Below are 18,045 nucleotides of genomic sequence, written 5' to 3'. Positions count from 1 at the left end.
CCTGCAGACAAAAGACAGACCTGTGCAAAATTTTAGCTTCCTATCTTAATTCGTTTTGACTGTAGCGTGATTACAATAGACGGATAGGGCTAAATCATCTTAGAATTTTACGCTGTTGGGTCTAAAATTATTATTTCGATGAGTTATAAACGGAATGACGAACTTATATACCCTCAATACTATGCATGGTGGAGGGTATTAAAATGTTTTGTAGATATAAATATTAGTATGTGTCAAACGATTTGATGGTACAAAAAGCTGCAAGGAAGTACTAAATATTTTGCTTTCAGAAGTGAAATTTTAAAAAGGTAAACCAAGAAATTGCCTCTGTATATAGATAAGGTTGAAATTCGATTTCTATAATTCTTAAATTATTTTGGTTCAAATTACTGTTACACATTTTAGGAAATATTTTGAAATTAAATTTTGGATTAATACCAGTTGGGTAATAATATAAATGAAATGTAGAAAAAAATTGTGTCGCATTTAGTGTAACACATTTAAAGATTTGTGATAAAGACGTTTGAAAAATTACTAAATACTGCCGTTGTAGTATTGTGTTAAACGAATACATTCTAGTCACATAGGAGGCAAATTTAGGCCTAATTCCTCTCTTTCTGTCAACGATTTATCCGCGTGGATTCATTAAAACAATGAAAATACTAAAATATGTGTCAGAAGTTTTGTATTTCGATGTAGTGTCTGTCGTTTGTAATCAAGCTATTCGGCCCAATTACGGTTGTCGTTACTATGGTCGTCGTCGACTTTATGTGCGAGTCGCCCTCGCCGTCGCTTCGATTTAAAAATGGTATTATGGTAAGGCATAGAAGCGACATCGACAGTTTTAAATAAAAGTTGGCAACAATTAAAAAAAAACGTTGGCAACACTCCCTTGTTATTGACAAAAAAAAAAAAGATAATTTTGTTTTGTATTTTGAATTCTAATTTCGACTCTTTCGGAAAAATAAAAAATATAGTGAAAAAAAAAAAAATAAGATTATAAATGCGTTACATATCTTAAGTTCAAGTGAGGATGAAGAGAAGAATGTATTAGTAGTGCAGCGGCGATTGTTAAGGCAACCAATTTGCATTGCCTGGCTCTTGATTGTGTTGTTCCAAAAGTTTATGCCGCTCTTCCAAGAGTTCAATAGTTTCTACTTTCCTTGATGACTTTTTACCATTGTTTTTTCTGGGCGATCGAGAAGGTTCAATAGTAGGTTACATCAGTCTCGTCATCAGCATTGTCCACTTGCTCATTTTCATGAACTATAACGTCTATTACCCTTATGTTTTCCTTATTTTCTATTCCAAGTGCACCACCTGGTGGGTTCAGTAACTTTTGAAACTGCATTATATTAGCGACAGACCAATCCAATGGCGACAAAGTCATTTGCTTAAAAGTGCCACCTCCAGTGCTGCTGGTTTCATCTTTGTTGTGCACAAGTTTCTTTTTAGTTTTAAATTTTTCCAAACCTAGAAGAATTTTAGAAAACCAACTAATAAAAACATACAAAAATAATTTTAATTTTTACATACTTTTTGCCAGCCATCGGAGTCTCTAATCGGAGGCCCATTTACATTTAATTTTGTAGCAATAGATTCCCAATCAGATTTAAAATTAGCTGGAACATGACTTTTGGTAAACCCTTTGTCAAACATGGATTTTTTTCCAATTCGGAAACCAAAATTTCGAATTGTTTTGCTGTTGTTATTTTCATGGCCAAATATCAAATACAAAAATGCTTACAATATCAACGTCGACTAAAAAATACTATGTCGTCATAATTTTTTACGGCGACAGATATTCTCAAAAATCGACTTCACGTCGACTGTTGTATCGACAATGATAATGGAAACCATTTGTCGCTATCGACAAAAAACGACAACCCTAATATCATTATTGTCGCCTCGACTTAATTTTGCGACGCCGACGATAACCGTAATAGGGCCGATTATTAAAAAGAATTTAGATCAAAGGCTACAGTTTTGAACATATGAACTGTTGTAAATTCGGTATGTAGAGATCTTAATGGCACAACATTTTGTATATATTACGATCTAAGTTCAGCTAAGTTCGACCGTGCCGAACTTTTAATACCTTCCACCATTTTAAGGGCACTTCATAAAAATTTCGTAGAAAATGTCTCTTAAATTAAATGGAACTTTCAAATACGAAATTTTAAACAATTTCAGCAAATACTCAGCTATACGAAGACGTGGAACCGCATAGACAGATTTATGTCACAGGCTGTAGTACCCATTACTTAGTGCAAATATGAAATTTGAAATTATTCCGGTGAATAATGTTGTTGAAAAACACCGAATACCGGGAAGCACCGTTACTTGGGGGCTATGCGAAGATCTGGACCTGCAAAGACAATTTTGTAGCTATACCTTAACATGGACCTATATAGCCAATTTTCAATACTAAACATCATGCAGACTAAACACACATTTGAGTAAAATTTTATCAACCTACTTCAATTCGTTTGGAAGCTACAGTGGTTTGGCTAGCCTAATAAAGTGAATTGTGGTTCAAGTTGCGTCTCGTTTATTATTAGGGATAAGGTTATTTCTTTGCGACGGATTTATATGTCTTACGCAAATGTTGTTGCTTTATTTAAGTTTCATATTACTCGTCCTATAAAAATTTTGTCGCGTCTAAAATTGTTGTGCAAGTAGATCGGCTGATGGTGTAGCAGATCTTTTTAATAGCTTCTTTTTTATGGTAGCTTATTTCTTATTCTTCCATATTAGTGAATAATTTGCAGGATCATTAGCGCTGTCCATAGCAAAGGGTATGAATGTGTCGACTCGCCGTCCTATTGTATTGCTGATTTAACTTGTTTACCTCAGCTTAAGCGAAAACGTTATCATTCATTTTTTTAATCGCAAGAAAAACAGTAGTGTTTGTTAGTTCTACTCATTATTTCCAATGAATAAACCTGATTTTAATGATTAAATAAATAATTAATTTTATTGGAATTGCTCGTAATAAAAGCTAATAGCCGTAGGAATTATTTGCATGTTATGGTGTAATGGTTTTTAACAATATGTTGGATGAACGCATGTTGGAAAAATTAATTTGTTTTTTTTTTCACAATTTTTAAATGGCATAAAATGTTTAATAATTATATTTAATTCGAAAAATTCAAGTTTGAATTCGCATAAGAGTATTACTTACAGCAGTTAAATTTTCCATTGCTGTTTTACCGATAGACAAAAGTGTGTCTTTAACAAAAAAACATGTTATTATATATTTTAATATTATTTTTACAAATTAGCAATTAGCAAATTTGTTGCAGCCAACAGCTTCAATAAACTCGTGAAAACGGATAAAGTTTATATCCTGCACAATAAAAGGAATTAAATTATATCCAAATCGGTTAGAAAAAGTGGCTTTGACTTGTAAAATAAATAAAATCTTCTTCTTACTAATTACATTTTCAAAGGGTGGGACTGAGGTCATCTCATATGTACAATGTGGACGTGACCTTTATACCCATTAAGCCGGTTTCTTTCGCTATATTAAGTATTTTGCCATTAATAATGATTCATATGGTCGGTAATAAGTATTCCATAAAAAATATCTTGTAATTAATGTGAAACGTTCCACCTCCATACGCATAACACGAACGTTTTTGTAGTCAAATCAAATGGCTGATATATGTCATTCAGAATGCGTATAACGAAAAATCTTAAAAACAAGTTAAAGAGTAACATTCGGTTTTGCCAACAAATGTATACCCTCAGCCAATTTTCGATTATTTAAATATATGTTGACTTATGTTATGATTATTTAAATGTTTGATCATCTATGGAGTAGGTACCGAAGGAATGGGCCAATATTGTCCATTTCGTATCGGGCCAAAATAAATATGATATAAATTTTGCGACGCACCAGGTTTGGACTATATTGGTTACTTCCTTCACTTTACATGTGATATTTTTTAGAAAAATTTGGAATGTGCATTAGGTGCGAGATATAGTTGACCAAAGTATTCCATTTTCATACTTCATCAAATATCTAATATAGATAAAAATATTGGTATGGACAAAGTTATAAGACAATCGAACATTTATATCCAATTTTATTCGAAATCATAAATTCCATATTCAAATCAGGTTTCTGGATGAGAAAGAATTGTAAAGAATCGCTGACTTCTTTCACAAGTTATGGCAGATTGTGACCCAAATCTGAATGGAATCGAATGTTGATTTCGCGTTTTATCAGCTTCGTGGCACCGAAGCACAGAAGGAGTGCACCGATACATCCCATCTTCACAGCAGATCTTGTTAGTAGAAAAAATGGGATGTGTGAAATATGAAGAAAACTGGATACTTATTTCAGATTTTATGACCGTTTTGGCGAATCACAACTTTGACCCATTGTGGTGGAGGTACCAGAAGGAATAGTCCGATCTTTACAATCTGTATAAGTCAAGTCTGAATGGAATCGAATGTTGATTTCGCGTTTTATGGACTTCATGGATATTTTGACCCTTTGTGGGGGAGGTACGAGAAGGAGTGGACCGATAATTTTTTTCACACCATACCTTGGGTTAATAAAAATGTTGTGATGTGTGTAATTTGAAGGCAATCGGACTTTTACATCACATTTTATAAGAGTTTTAATTATTCAAAATCTTGACCCCTTGTGGGGAGGTACATGAAGGAGTGGATGGATTTTGTCCACTGTCACACATGACATAGCACTGATGCATATATTAAGATTTGCAAAGTTGGCGCAAAATCGGGCTATCCTTTCTCTTTCTGAGTAAAATATAAAACATATATTTTTTTTTGAAAATTTCGACCTTTTGGGGGTCTTCCTACACCGATATTGCCCATCTCCGAACTCGATCTAAGTTTCATAATAATATTACGATGTACCAAGTTCGGGCCAGGATACTCTCTTCGAGAGTTATCGTGCGCACCAGCCAGAAAGACAGACATACGGACGGACATCGGATTTGGTCCAAAGAGACCTAGGGTCTAAAGTCTTTATTTCAATGAGGCACGTTTTGGCCGTATCAAATGATATATACCATCTGTAGTAAAAATCGGCACAATTTTTCTAGTGCTTCCCACACAAACCGTCAACATTTTCAATAAATTAAATATCTCATGAGACGTAAGTAGGTATTTGCTCAATGTTAAATTGTTAAATTGTTCTGCTAACCTATTGCACATTCTCCGCCAAAGGATTAACATTTTGAGTAATCAAATTTCTACTAAAAGATAAATAAAGAAATTACTCGTCGATTTTTTACAAAAATTTTTAATTTCTTTTTTACATTTTCAATATCCCTTATTAGAGCTAGTATGAATGTCCTCCCACAAAGAGTGAAACTTATGAATAATATATGCGAAATTGTTCTCCAATTAAGTTGGAATATGTCTTTCAACTTTTCGGCACCTCCACAAAAAATAGACTAGTTGGATCACACTTACGTTATGTGTGAAAATGTCTGTACAATATCGGCTCGTGATACCTAGTATCTCATCTTCAAAAAGTGTCAGATTGTAAAATGACAACAATACTTATAAATAAAGTCTAAACTTCACAGGTCGTACTACAGAAACTACTATTTGTGACAAACTAATGTCAGAATCTCAAGAAGGACAATGGAGAGAGGGCATACAATAAACTATATCTTTAAACGAATGCATGACAATTTCTCCATGTTTACGACAGGGTTACAACGTAAAATCATCAACCTATTAAAAATATGGCGTTCGAGGTCTTAATATACGCGACAAAATTATAGTGTTGTTTACAAAAATACACACCTTCGTACCACAATTAAGCGTTTTATATACCCATATACTATAATACGGCGGTATTTTATTTTACGAAACTTTTTTTACCTGTCTATTTTCCATGGTTTTATGTTCAAAATAAAAATACATAATTTAAACAAGTAAAAAAACAGTTAAGTTCGGCCGTACCGAACTCTTAATAGCCTTCATCATTTGGAAGGAACTTGAAATATTTTTTAAAAAAAATTATATACATAAATAAATAAAATCCAAAAACTACCACTTAAATGAAAACCGTTATATGGGGACTATAGGAAGACGCGAACCTGCATACGAAAAACCATAGATTGTAGTACCCACAAAGATCTTTCAATACTAAATTTGAAACGATTCCGGTGAATAATGTTGCTGAAATCATCAAAATACGAACTATCGGGAGATACCGTTATATGGAGGCTATATGAAGACGTGGACCTGCACAGACAATTTTCTGTCGTAGACAGTAGTATCCATTTCGAACTTCAAATACCAAATTTGGAAGTACCGATATCAAAACGTGGACCTTCAATGCCAAAAGTCCTGCACACCTAATTTACACTTGAGCAAGATTTTATCATTCTACTTCATTTCGTTCGGAAGCTAGAGTGATTTCCAAAGACGAATAGGCGGACGGACATCGCTAAATCGACATAGAATTTTGTGCTGATCAAGAATATATATACTTTGTAGGGTCTAAAATGTATATTGCAAGGTGTTACAAACGGAATGACAAACTTAATATACCCTCCATATAATGGTGGAGGATATAAAAAGGCGCATGGGAACTTGAAATATTTCAAAAAAGGTGTGCGTCAGATACCATTGCCAACAGTGTTGTATTTTTAAGCCGAAGTCACAAATTATGCTTTGATCTGTTTAGCCTTTATCCTTTTTCGCAACGGAAATAAATTATCCATAAGGTTTGCATACAATATATGAAGAAAGCCCATCTATGGTGATTTTTAAATCATTCTAAAAAAACCAAATAAATGAGAACCACTTTTTGTATCTAATTTTGAATAATTCTGATAGAAAGTGGGCATATTTATTCAGTTATTTTACGAAACCTTTTTATCTGACTATTTTCCATGCTTTTTATATATATATATATATATATATATATATATATATATATATATATATATATATATATATATATATATATATATATATATATATATATATATATATATATATATATATATATATATAATAATCATAATCAGCATACGTAGAGCATCAAAATTTAGCAAAACAATTTGCATTGTGTATAGGATAGTTGGTATTGAAAATGAGATCTACCGGTCCACGTTTTAGTATAGTCCACGTTTAGTATAGTCTGCCTTGAACAAGTTGCATGTGGATGGCAGTAGAAACATTCTTCTTATTAATTTTGTTTGGTGAATAAACATAATGAAATTAGTATGCCTAAAACTAGGCAATAAAAATTGGATTTCTCCAACTTAGTTACGTATCGAATCTAGTGTTTTGTGAATTCATGTATGATTTTTAGTGTACAGTCCATTATACTGAACTATATCTTGAATTCCTTGAGAAGAGTATCTAAAGAGCATATAAAGGGAATTCTTAAAGAAAAATGGTGTTTGTTTCCCATAATAATTATCGGTTTTATTTTAAAATGAATTAATGGTCGAACGAAGGCTTCAAAATTTATTTATGACTTTATTGTAATAATATTTTTTTTAAATTGATGTAAAACAATTCTTTTGACATGGAAAAAAACTAAGGTGAAAAGTTTTTTTTTATTGCATAGAGATATAAAATATCAAATGGAACCGTTTTATGGGGTTAATTAAATATATATATATATATATATATATATATATATATATATATATATATATATATATATATATATATATATATATATATATATATATATATTATACATATATATAATAATCATAATCAGCATACGTAGAGCATCAAAATTTAGCAAAACAATTTGCATTGTGTATAGGATAGTTGGTATTGAAAATGAGATCTACCGGTCCACGTTTTAGTATAGTCCCTATATAACAGTATCTCTCGAAATTCGGTATTTTGACAATTTTTGACGCTTTTTTCACGGATTTGTCTGAAAACTGTTATTTGTAGGTCATAACTGGTCCCAGGTCGTGTGGCGAAACATTGCATGTATAGGTCCACGCTTTGGTATAGCCCCCACATAAAGGTACCTCCCGATATTCGGTATTTTGATTATTTTTGCTACATTTCTCCTCGGATTTGTCTAACACATATAACGATACCTACCGATATTGGGTATGTTGATAATCCTAGTCACATTTACGCACATAATTGTTTCAATTTTGGTATTTTAGAAGGTTTGATAGATGACAATCCTTGAAGTATAAAATTGTCCACAGAGGTTCCCGTTTGGTATGGCCCCATATAACGGCCTCATTCACTTTATGGCTTTTTGATAAGTTAACTGCATTATCCAAACAGTCTTACTGGTATATGAAGTTTAAAGTGAAACACGCTTGAATTCAGATACTTTTATATAAAAATGTTTCCGGCCAAACTTAATTTTTTTTACTTGTTTTAAAGTAATATGTAATATTTGTCATTGAAATTGCGCCTTGGAGACCCCATAATGTCCATATCTTTTATCATAGTATAATTCGAAGACGATTAAACAAATGTCCGGTTCCTTAAGTCATATGATGGTTATACAAATCGTGATCAGTTTTTGCAAGGATGGTTTCTTCCCAAATTACCAACATTTGCCGAAATTAGTATGAAAATATGGTTTAAATATAAGACATACTTAAAATCGGGTTGTATCCTTATCCGGGGGTTATGACCCATATCATGAACTGCAAAAGCGATTTAAGGTATCGTGAAAGTTTAGGAAGAATTACTGAAATAATAGAAATCCTTTTCCCTCTTCTTTTTTGCGCCCTTTATATTCGGTATTTCACTGATTGCAGTCCCAATGAATTTTGCATATTGAGTTCTCATTGGACGGATAATTGTCATGTGAAATAAGTGGTAGGTCCACGTTTTGAAATGAGCCCCATAACGCTTTGTTTGTTTAAATGTGTTCGCATCTTCCAGCTGAAGCACGATGTAGATCCTGGAGTTGAAAGCTAAATGCCAATTTCAGACATGAAAGATCTCCATTTAAAGTCGTTCTGCGTACTTTTTTTTTTTTGATATTATTTATTCAGAATTCAAAACAATAAAAAATTTAAAATTCTATATAGTTTTTAAATTGAAAAAATTTCACGGCAAAAGGATTCTTTCTTTTATATTTTAATTGGCATATTTTACGCAATTTTTTTTTGCCAAGATTCCATTCCGAAGTTGTATATATAATAGACTCTTTTTTGATTTTTTTTAGCAATTTTGAAAATGTAATTATCTTTTAACTTTGGTTTGACAACGTTTAATTATTTGACATCATTTATTCAGGTCCGCCACTCCCAAAAAAAAAAAACACATATTATTTGAATTAAAAAAAAAAAAAAAAACACTAAAACCCAACAAATGTACATTCCAAAATAGTAAGTCAAAATGAAAAAAAAAATCATGCAAAATAAAACATTACTATTGTACACTTCAAAAGTCAAAATGAAAATTTTCAAATTTCACATTTTTACGCAATTTTTTGGGATTTTATCCTTTTCTGCCAAGAGACAGTTCCGAATTTGTGTGATCAGCTGTTTTTGAGTTATAAGCGTAGTAGCTAACACAACTTTATTTTATATGTACAGATAAATTCCTCAGCCCACAAATAAATCCCTAGGGTTGGAGTGAAGCGATTCTTTAAAAACCTAATGCAAGTCGGGCCAACGAACAACAATTGATTTTATATATATCTATATATATATATATATGAAATCGGCCGAAAATATATAGGGGGCTTTATCCAATTCCAATATAATTTGACAAATTCATTTTCTGATCGAAATCGCGCCACACATTCCAAATTTCATTGGAATCGAACATACATATCATATTTGTTGCATCAAATAAACGAAATCGGTCGAAAATATATGTGGGAGCTATATTCAAATCTGTAGCGATTTCCATATAATTTGGCAAATGTATTTTTGTTTCAAATTCCGTTACGTATTCTAAATTAAACTGTACCTGTAATCGATCAATAGATATGTACATATAAAATCTTAATTTTTGGGAGGTACCTCTAAACCTGATGCTATAATATGTTTTACTTTCAGGCGATGTTGTAGTATACTTGGAAATTTTCAGGAAAATCTGTTCAGCGGTTTTCGAGTCCATTAATTACAAACATTTTCCTCTCTTATAGATATAGATAGTACAAAAGCAGTATAAATTTACCTTTATTGCTCAATGGTAATTGAATTGAATTGAATTACGAACATTTATTTTACTCTGCCTTGAACAAGTTGCATGTGGATGGCAGTAGAAACATTCTTGTTATTAATTTTGTTTGGTGAATAAACATAATGAAATTAGTATGCCTAAAACTAGGCAATAAAAATTGGATTTCTCCAACTTAGTTACGTATCGAATCTAGTGTTTTGTGAATTCATGTATGATTTTTAGTGTACAGTCCATTATACTGAACTATATCTTGAATTCCTTGAGAAGAGTATCTAAAGAGCATATAAAGGGAATTCTTAAAGAAAAATGGTGTTTGTTTCCCATAATAATTATCGGTTTTATTTTAAAATGAATTAATGGTCGAACGAAGGCTTCAAAATTTATTTATGACTTTATTGTAATAATATTTTTTTTAAATTGATGTAAAACAATTCTTTTGACATGGAAAAAAACTAAGGTGAAAAGTTTTTTTTTTATTGCATAGAGATATAAAATATCAAATGGAACCGTTTTATGGGGTTAATTAAATTTAAATACATAAAATCGGTAAGGGCTAAACAGATTTAGAATATTTTTTGGGAAATGAACTTTACGCTCTTTTATATCCTCTACATAAAAGAGAGTTAAGTTCAGCCAATGATAAATTTTTGTGCTGAACTAAAAGTTGGGAAGTAAAATGTGGCTTCTATGCCTCTAATCACAAGAATTTATCACGAAGAACCAGGAAAAAATTAAAGTCTTCTGGCAAAACATACAGAATCAAGTACGATTTGTTATAGTAAATAGTTACGACGCATGTAGCATTGGGAAGAATTTGTATTTTATGATGAGACGAACATTTTGTAGTCCATTCGCGATGAACGCCAACAAGTATAACCATAGTCTTTGACAGCTCTAGGTAACTGTTTACAAATTTGTAGTGTTAATAAAAACTATTCTGTACAGGGTACAAACGGCTTGCTGTCCCAATGGCTTACTGCTTCTATGGAGCCTGCTTCATTGCTCGGACTTTTAGTTTAAAAAAAATTATACTGGCGGCTCTTTGATTGCGACGTATGTTTAGTTTTTATGGCTTCAGTTGTTTAATGCCCATGGTGGCACTTTACTTCGCTTCTATTTTTATCACTTTTAGTATCAAAGGCCCACGATTTAATCAGGAATTTCCTCACATTTAATTTTAAACGCCCTAGACGGCACATTGTTACTGCTTAAGTTTTAACACCTTTAAAGTCCAAGGATTTAATGCGAAATCCACCTTTGACTGAAATGTTTTTTGCCGTAGCCCTCGACGGTACACTATGGCTTGCATTACCCTTTATCACCTGGTATATGGTAAGATCAATCAAGGTTCTGGATTGCTTTCATGCGTTACCTTCTTTTTCTACTTATTATGCCCTCGGCGGAGAATTCCAGACTGCTGCCTCTGATGCAGAGTCGATCACGTGGCTTATATAATAACGGGACCCTTTTTAAGATATTAGTGTCAGGAGTGACGGGATCTTGTTTACATTCTAAATTTAAATCATGATATGTTAAAAACGATCGAACAATGCAAAATATTTAAATATCTTATAATAATTATTATTTAAATGAACTTAAACAGAAGAATTCTTTATACAAACAAAACTAATAATTTCAATTTTAAATTACAAAAAAAGTCATCAACCAGTAAGGAAAAGTCAAAAGCGGGCGGGCTTAGGCTTTTGTACCCCTAGTACCAAATAAAATTGCTGCATAGTGATTGATATGACTTCGATGAGAGTTATATTTAAAAAAAAAATATTTTTCAGAGTTTCACCAAATGAAAAAATTGGGTTGAATATGAACAAATCTATCCAATTTGGGCATATATGGTGGACAATAACCGTGAAATTGGATGAAGATGTATATCGAAGGTATATAAAAATCTGAACTGATCTCTCTGAAATCTGGCAAAGGTATTTTCGTGCTGTATGTCCGCTATCAAATATTATTGTTGTAGGGTGCATATTAGGCATATAACGGACTTTAACACCAAATCGGATGAAACATATATATGGGAGCTTCCGATTTTCACCAACATTTAAAGTACTTGCTTCTGGGTTGAATTCTGTCGGATGTGCAAAAATTCCGTCCATTTGGGCTTATATTAGCCATTTGGTGTACAATAAATCTGAAATCGGATCAATATATATATATATATATATATATATATATATATATATATATATATGGGGATGTATACAAATCTGAACCGATCTCGACAAAACTTTACTCACTTATTTCTGATATGTGATACCAATGATAATTGGTGTGGAGTGCATGTTCGGTTGAAGACTTTGCTTTTCGTGGAGGTGTCCTTAGCTCATCTTCGTCGCTGGAAAAGTATTGAAAATTGTGACCTTTTGTGAGTGATGTACCAGAAGGGGTTCATCTGCACAACATATATTGTATCAGGACAAATGTTTGTATGTGTGCAATTTGAACAGTGTTAGATGCTTATTTCGCTTTCTTTGAGCGTTTTTCTTTCAAATATTGAACCCTACGTGAGGCAGGTAGCAAAAGAAATGGTCCGATCCCTCCTATCTTTATAAAAGGTCTTCTGTTGATGGAAATATTGAGATGTACCAAGTCTTGAATGGAACATCGCTTTTTATGAGCTTCATGGATGTTCAAAATTTTGAACCTTTGTGTCGGAGGTACCAGAACCGATCACAACAGATCTTTTGTTAGTGAAAATAATGGGATGTGTGAAATATAACGAGAACCTGATACTTTTTTCGAATTTTATAAACGTTTTGGTTATTCGAAACTTTGTGGGGGAGGTACCAGAAGGAATGATCCGATCTCTACCATCTTTATAACAGATCCTGTGTTGATAGAAATATTCAGATATGCCGAGTCTAAATGGGATTGGATATTAATTTCGCGTTTAATGAGCTTCATTTTGTCCTCTTGTGGTGTAGGTACCAGAAGGAGTTGACCGATATATTCCATTTTAACACCAGATCTTTGGTATATGGAAATATTGGAATGTGAGAAATTTGAAGGCAGTCGGACTTTTACATCACATTTTATAAGAGTTGTAATTATTCAAAATGTTGACCCTTTGTGGGGAAGGTAGTTGATGGAGTGAACCAATATTGTCCATTTTCGTACCTGCCCTAGAACTGACGCAAATATTAGAATTTGCAAATTTGGAGCAAAATCGTATTATCGTTTCTCTTTCTGACTGATATTGCCCATCTCCGAACTCGATCTAAGTTTGACAAAAATAGTACCGTGTACCAAGTTTGGACCATATCGGATACTCCCTTCGAGAGTTATCGTGCACACCAGCCAGATAGACTGACGGATGGACGGACATCCCTAGATCGACTCCCAATGTCCTGAAACGGATTTGGTCCAAACAGACCTAGGGTCTAAAACCGTTATCTTGACTAGGTACGTTTTGATCGTATCAAATGATATACACCGTCTCTAGCCATATGGCTAAGGGTATAAAAATGAAGAAACATTTCAAATGATTGTGAAACATTTGTTGCGGACATGGTATCAGCATTATATTTCAGTAGTATTTACGAAACTGTTTTACCTCCTTATCTACCATCTAACTTTTTACTTTTAAAATATTGTACTTTTGTGAATCTTAAAAATTAAAATGGTAATGCAAGGCTAACGGAAATACAAAGTGAGTTTGTAAAATAAAATTTAAATTTTAGTTGTTTGTCCGTTTAAATCGAATACGAATTTTAAAAAGCCCTTCAAATGACTCTATTGAAATCATACAAAACTTTTCCTTAGCAACGCAAATTTTTCATAACTATTTATAATATTTCGAATTACGATTTTAGTAGCCGCTTCATACACTCTCTGTTTTCTTGGTTACGATTTTCCACAACTAAGGATATATAATTATCCTTAGCCCAACCATGTGAGTTGATCCAAGATAATATTCAAAAATTGCCTACTTTTATCAGGGAAAATGTGATAATGTGATATTTTTCAATCAGCCGAAACAGATATTTTAATTATTTCACAATTGAAAATCGTTTACAATTATATTCCGAAATTCAAAAACCAAAAACACTTAAAATAACATAAACAGTGTCTAGTAATATTACACAAGTTTTTATTGTTTATGGTTAAAATAAATGTTAATACTGATGAATAATTTATTGCCATTGTATCCGATGATGGCAGCAGGGAGACATAATAAATATTTACACGTGACCACTTAATCAGGAGCACACAATTACATTGATACAATCATGGACCTTACGGGCAGACAAATACCACCACATTCACATCACAAATGAAAATACTTTTAAGCACCTGCTACACTAATTCATACATAAGTACGGAGCTATCGGTATACTCACGTCTGTGTGTGTAGATAAATATTGAATTTAAATCATAGATGTATGGGCAGCGATGAATAAATTACTCGAAAATCCAATTAAAAGCAAATCAGTTAAATTGTCAGTATTTAAATTTAAAATTCAATTCAACTGTAATAACATGGACCCTTTGCGTCCCATCCATCTATGGGCCCGGTCGCATGGCCATTTGAACTGTTTTCCCTTCGCAAGAGGCAATAACAGCACTATTAATAAGCAAACAGTAGACATACAGGCACAAATATACACATACATACATTTTACATGAAGGACATGACAAATGTAGCATTTTTCACAATATCGACAGACAATGAGGCATGACACACACACACACTCCCAGACAGATACATAGGTGTATATACATACTTATGTATGTATGTATACGGGATGGACTTAAATCGGCCTTAGACAAAATAATGGTGAGTGGCAAATGTTCGAAATGAAGAAGAATGTCAACAAATATTAAAACAGCCATTAAGTTTCAAATGATGGTCGGTAATTCGGTCAGTTACAAAGAGCCGAAGAACACACACACACACACGCACACGTACATTAACGACGATGACGACCATTTGTAATAGAATGTCAACCATTACCATTATTGTTTTCCTGCAAGGGGGCATAGAGGCAGGCGGACAATCGACAATTTCCAATTTAAAATGTCAATCATGATTCGACGATAATTTCGAAATTGCAAAATAACAATTACATACATACGTATGTATGTACAAAACTGAGTATTGAAAACAACATTTCCGACATTTGCACAAACATTTTGAACTCGTGTTTAATGCATGTGTGTGCGTGTGCCTGTGTGAGAATTTTCATTGAAATCCATTTCAGAAGTAAACACATGTTTGGAGAATCAACTAAATTCATGGGACAGGAGATACATTGTCGTCAGAGTATAGACATTTGACGCTGTAAACAGTGTGCGCCCTGAAAACTATCCCATCATACCAAAAATACAATACAGCTTGAGAATAATATTATGAAAATAGTTTATCGTAAGAATTCCTCAACAATGCTAGAGAAAAACTTTTTTGCACAAACTTTTCTCAAATCTGTCCTTTGTTGACAAATTTGTTTTGATTTTTTTTTTGTGAAAATTGTCGACAAAAAAAACATTTTCTTTGGTTAAAATCAAAATCACGCGAATTTAAGACCCATTTCTGGACGAAACTCTAAGGTAATGATGAATAATAAATCTGGGAATTTGTAGTGTATATTATTTCAATCTCATTTCAGAATAGAGGCGTCAAAAAGTTGCAAGAATTCAAGAGAAGTGAAGAATTAGTGGAGGAGACGCGGAAGCTCAAATAAGGGGAAAGAAATCATCTAGGTATCAATGCAACAGGAGGCAGCGACAGCTGGGATGGCGATCAATGAATGAAATGTGTAAAATAATTAAAAAATAAATATTTTATACCATTGAAAAAATAAGCTTGATATAATATTACTTTCGTAAGCTTATTCTGCAATTACAAGAATAAGCTTATGAATAAGGGTTCCCTTTCGATTATTCTATAATTGTTAAACAAGCATTTCTCAATACATTCTCAAGATTTTCTCAAGCTTAAGGCTTATTTTTGAAAGCTTATTAAAATATTATTCTCAAGTCAATTTGGTATGTTGGGATGCTACACATTAGCGACAGTTTTGTAGTAATGAAATACGGGCACATTGGTTTAAACAGTTAACTGCAAAATAAATGACTTTTTGTCGGCATATCGATATACAGAGAACAAAGTCAGTTTCCAGGACTAAGTAAGTACATTTAATTAACACATTGAGGAGATTAAGCCAATATGTACAGTGAAACTTCCCACTAGTGGACGACACTCTCTCAGGCCGACACCTCGCTTTTATGGACAATTATCAAAAAACACAGATTGAAACACAAATTTTCATGTATACTAACGTCCCATAAGTGGACACTCTCTTATATGGACATGAACACCATTTTATACACTATTTTGGTTTTGAAAACCTCTATTATGTGGACAAAATATCACGATTTTGAAATAAAAACCAGTAAAGAAAGTCTTGAAGTCGGGCGGGCTGACTTTATGATACCCTACACCACTTTGCTAATTTAGTAGAGCTCCGCATAAGAATTTTATGGGAGAATTCAATTATACATGCTATGATTATAATTATCATTTAAAGTTCAAAGGACTAAATATGCGATGCATTTGTATCATTTGGTGCACAATTAATTGCTATATCCAAATCGGAACAGATCTCGATAAACTTTGGCAAAGATATTTCTGAGCTGTATTTGATCTATTTCCCTGAGTAATGTGGTTACGGAGTGCATATGCTGTGGGTAACAAATATAACAAATCGGATAAACAGTATATATTGCATACTAGCTTCTTGACTCAATTCTGCCGCATCTGCCAAATTCCATCCCATTTGGGCAAATATTAGACGTTTGGTGCATAATTAAAGGTAAATCGGACGCAGTTATATATGGGAGCTATATCCAAATCTGAACCGATCTCGATAAAATCTAGCAAAGGTATTTCTGAGCTGCATTTGATATATTTCCCCAAATATTGTTGTTACAGAGTGCATATTACGGCTGCGGAGGACAAAATTAACAAATCTGATAAACAATATATATAGGAGCTATAGCTATATCTAAACCGATTTCGATCGAATTTGACATACTTATTTTCAGGCCTAATTTGGTTGTATGTGCAAAATTCCATACTATTCGGACTGATACTACACGTTTGGTGCACAATAAAAGGCAATAAGTATGCCAAATTTGATCGAAATCGGTTCAGATATAGCTATAGCTCCAATATATATTTTTCATCCGATTTGTTATTTTAGTCCTCCGTAGCCGTAATATACACTCTGTAACAACAATATTTGGGGAAATATATCAAATACAGCTCGGAAATACCTTTACTAAATTTTATCGAGGTCGGTGCCGATTTGGATTTATCTCCCATATATAACTTCGTCCGATTTACATTTTATTGTGCACCAAACGTCTAAATAATGGGATGAAATGTGGCACTTACGACCGAATTGAGTCTAGAAGGTAGTATATCAAATTTGGTGAAGATCGGTTAAGATATAGCTATAGCTCCCATATATATTGTTCATCCGATTTGTTATATTTGTCACCCACAGGCGTAATATGCACTCGGTAACAACGAAATTCAGAGAAATATATGAAATATAGCTCAGAAATATCTTTGCCAAATTTTATCAAGATCGGTTCAGATTTGGATATAGCTCCCATATATATCAAATGGACAATACAAGTCCGGGTTTAAAAGATACAAATGCTTCGGCATATTTAGTCTTTTGAACTTTAAATTATAATTATAATCATAGCGTGTATGATTGAATTCTCCCATAAAAAACTTTTAAATGTTATGTGGAGCTCTACTGAATTAGCAAAGTGATGTAGCGTATCATAAAGTCGGTCCCGCCCGACTTTAAGACTTTCTTTACTGGTTTTTATTGAAGCCGCATGGAAAAGCTTCGACGCAATTTAAAACTGTTT

At 32.8% G+C, this 18,045-nt stretch overlaps 1 long non-coding RNA gene across 1 annotated transcript; it reads left to right on the top strand.

Annotated features, from left to right (window-relative positions):
- The first annotated feature begins 15,481 nt into the window (after positions 1-15,481).
- On the top strand, positions 15,482-16,090 carry LOC131805836 (uncharacterized). The gene is made up of 2 exons (XR_009343851.1): positions 15,482-15,705; positions 15,765-16,090. It is a non-coding gene; the product is annotated as an uncharacterized LOC131805836 (long non-coding RNA).
- The last annotated feature ends 1,955 nt before the right edge of the window (positions 16,091-18,045 follow it).

Source organism: Musca domestica, unplaced genomic scaffold (genome assembly GCF_030504385.1).
Source record: "Musca domestica strain aabys unplaced genomic scaffold, Musca_domestica.polishedcontigs.V.1.1 11, whole genome shotgun sequence".
NCBI classification, from domain to species: domain Eukaryota; kingdom Metazoa; phylum Arthropoda; class Insecta; order Diptera; family Muscidae; genus Musca; species Musca domestica.
This window is presented reverse-complemented; position numbering and strand designations above follow the sequence as displayed.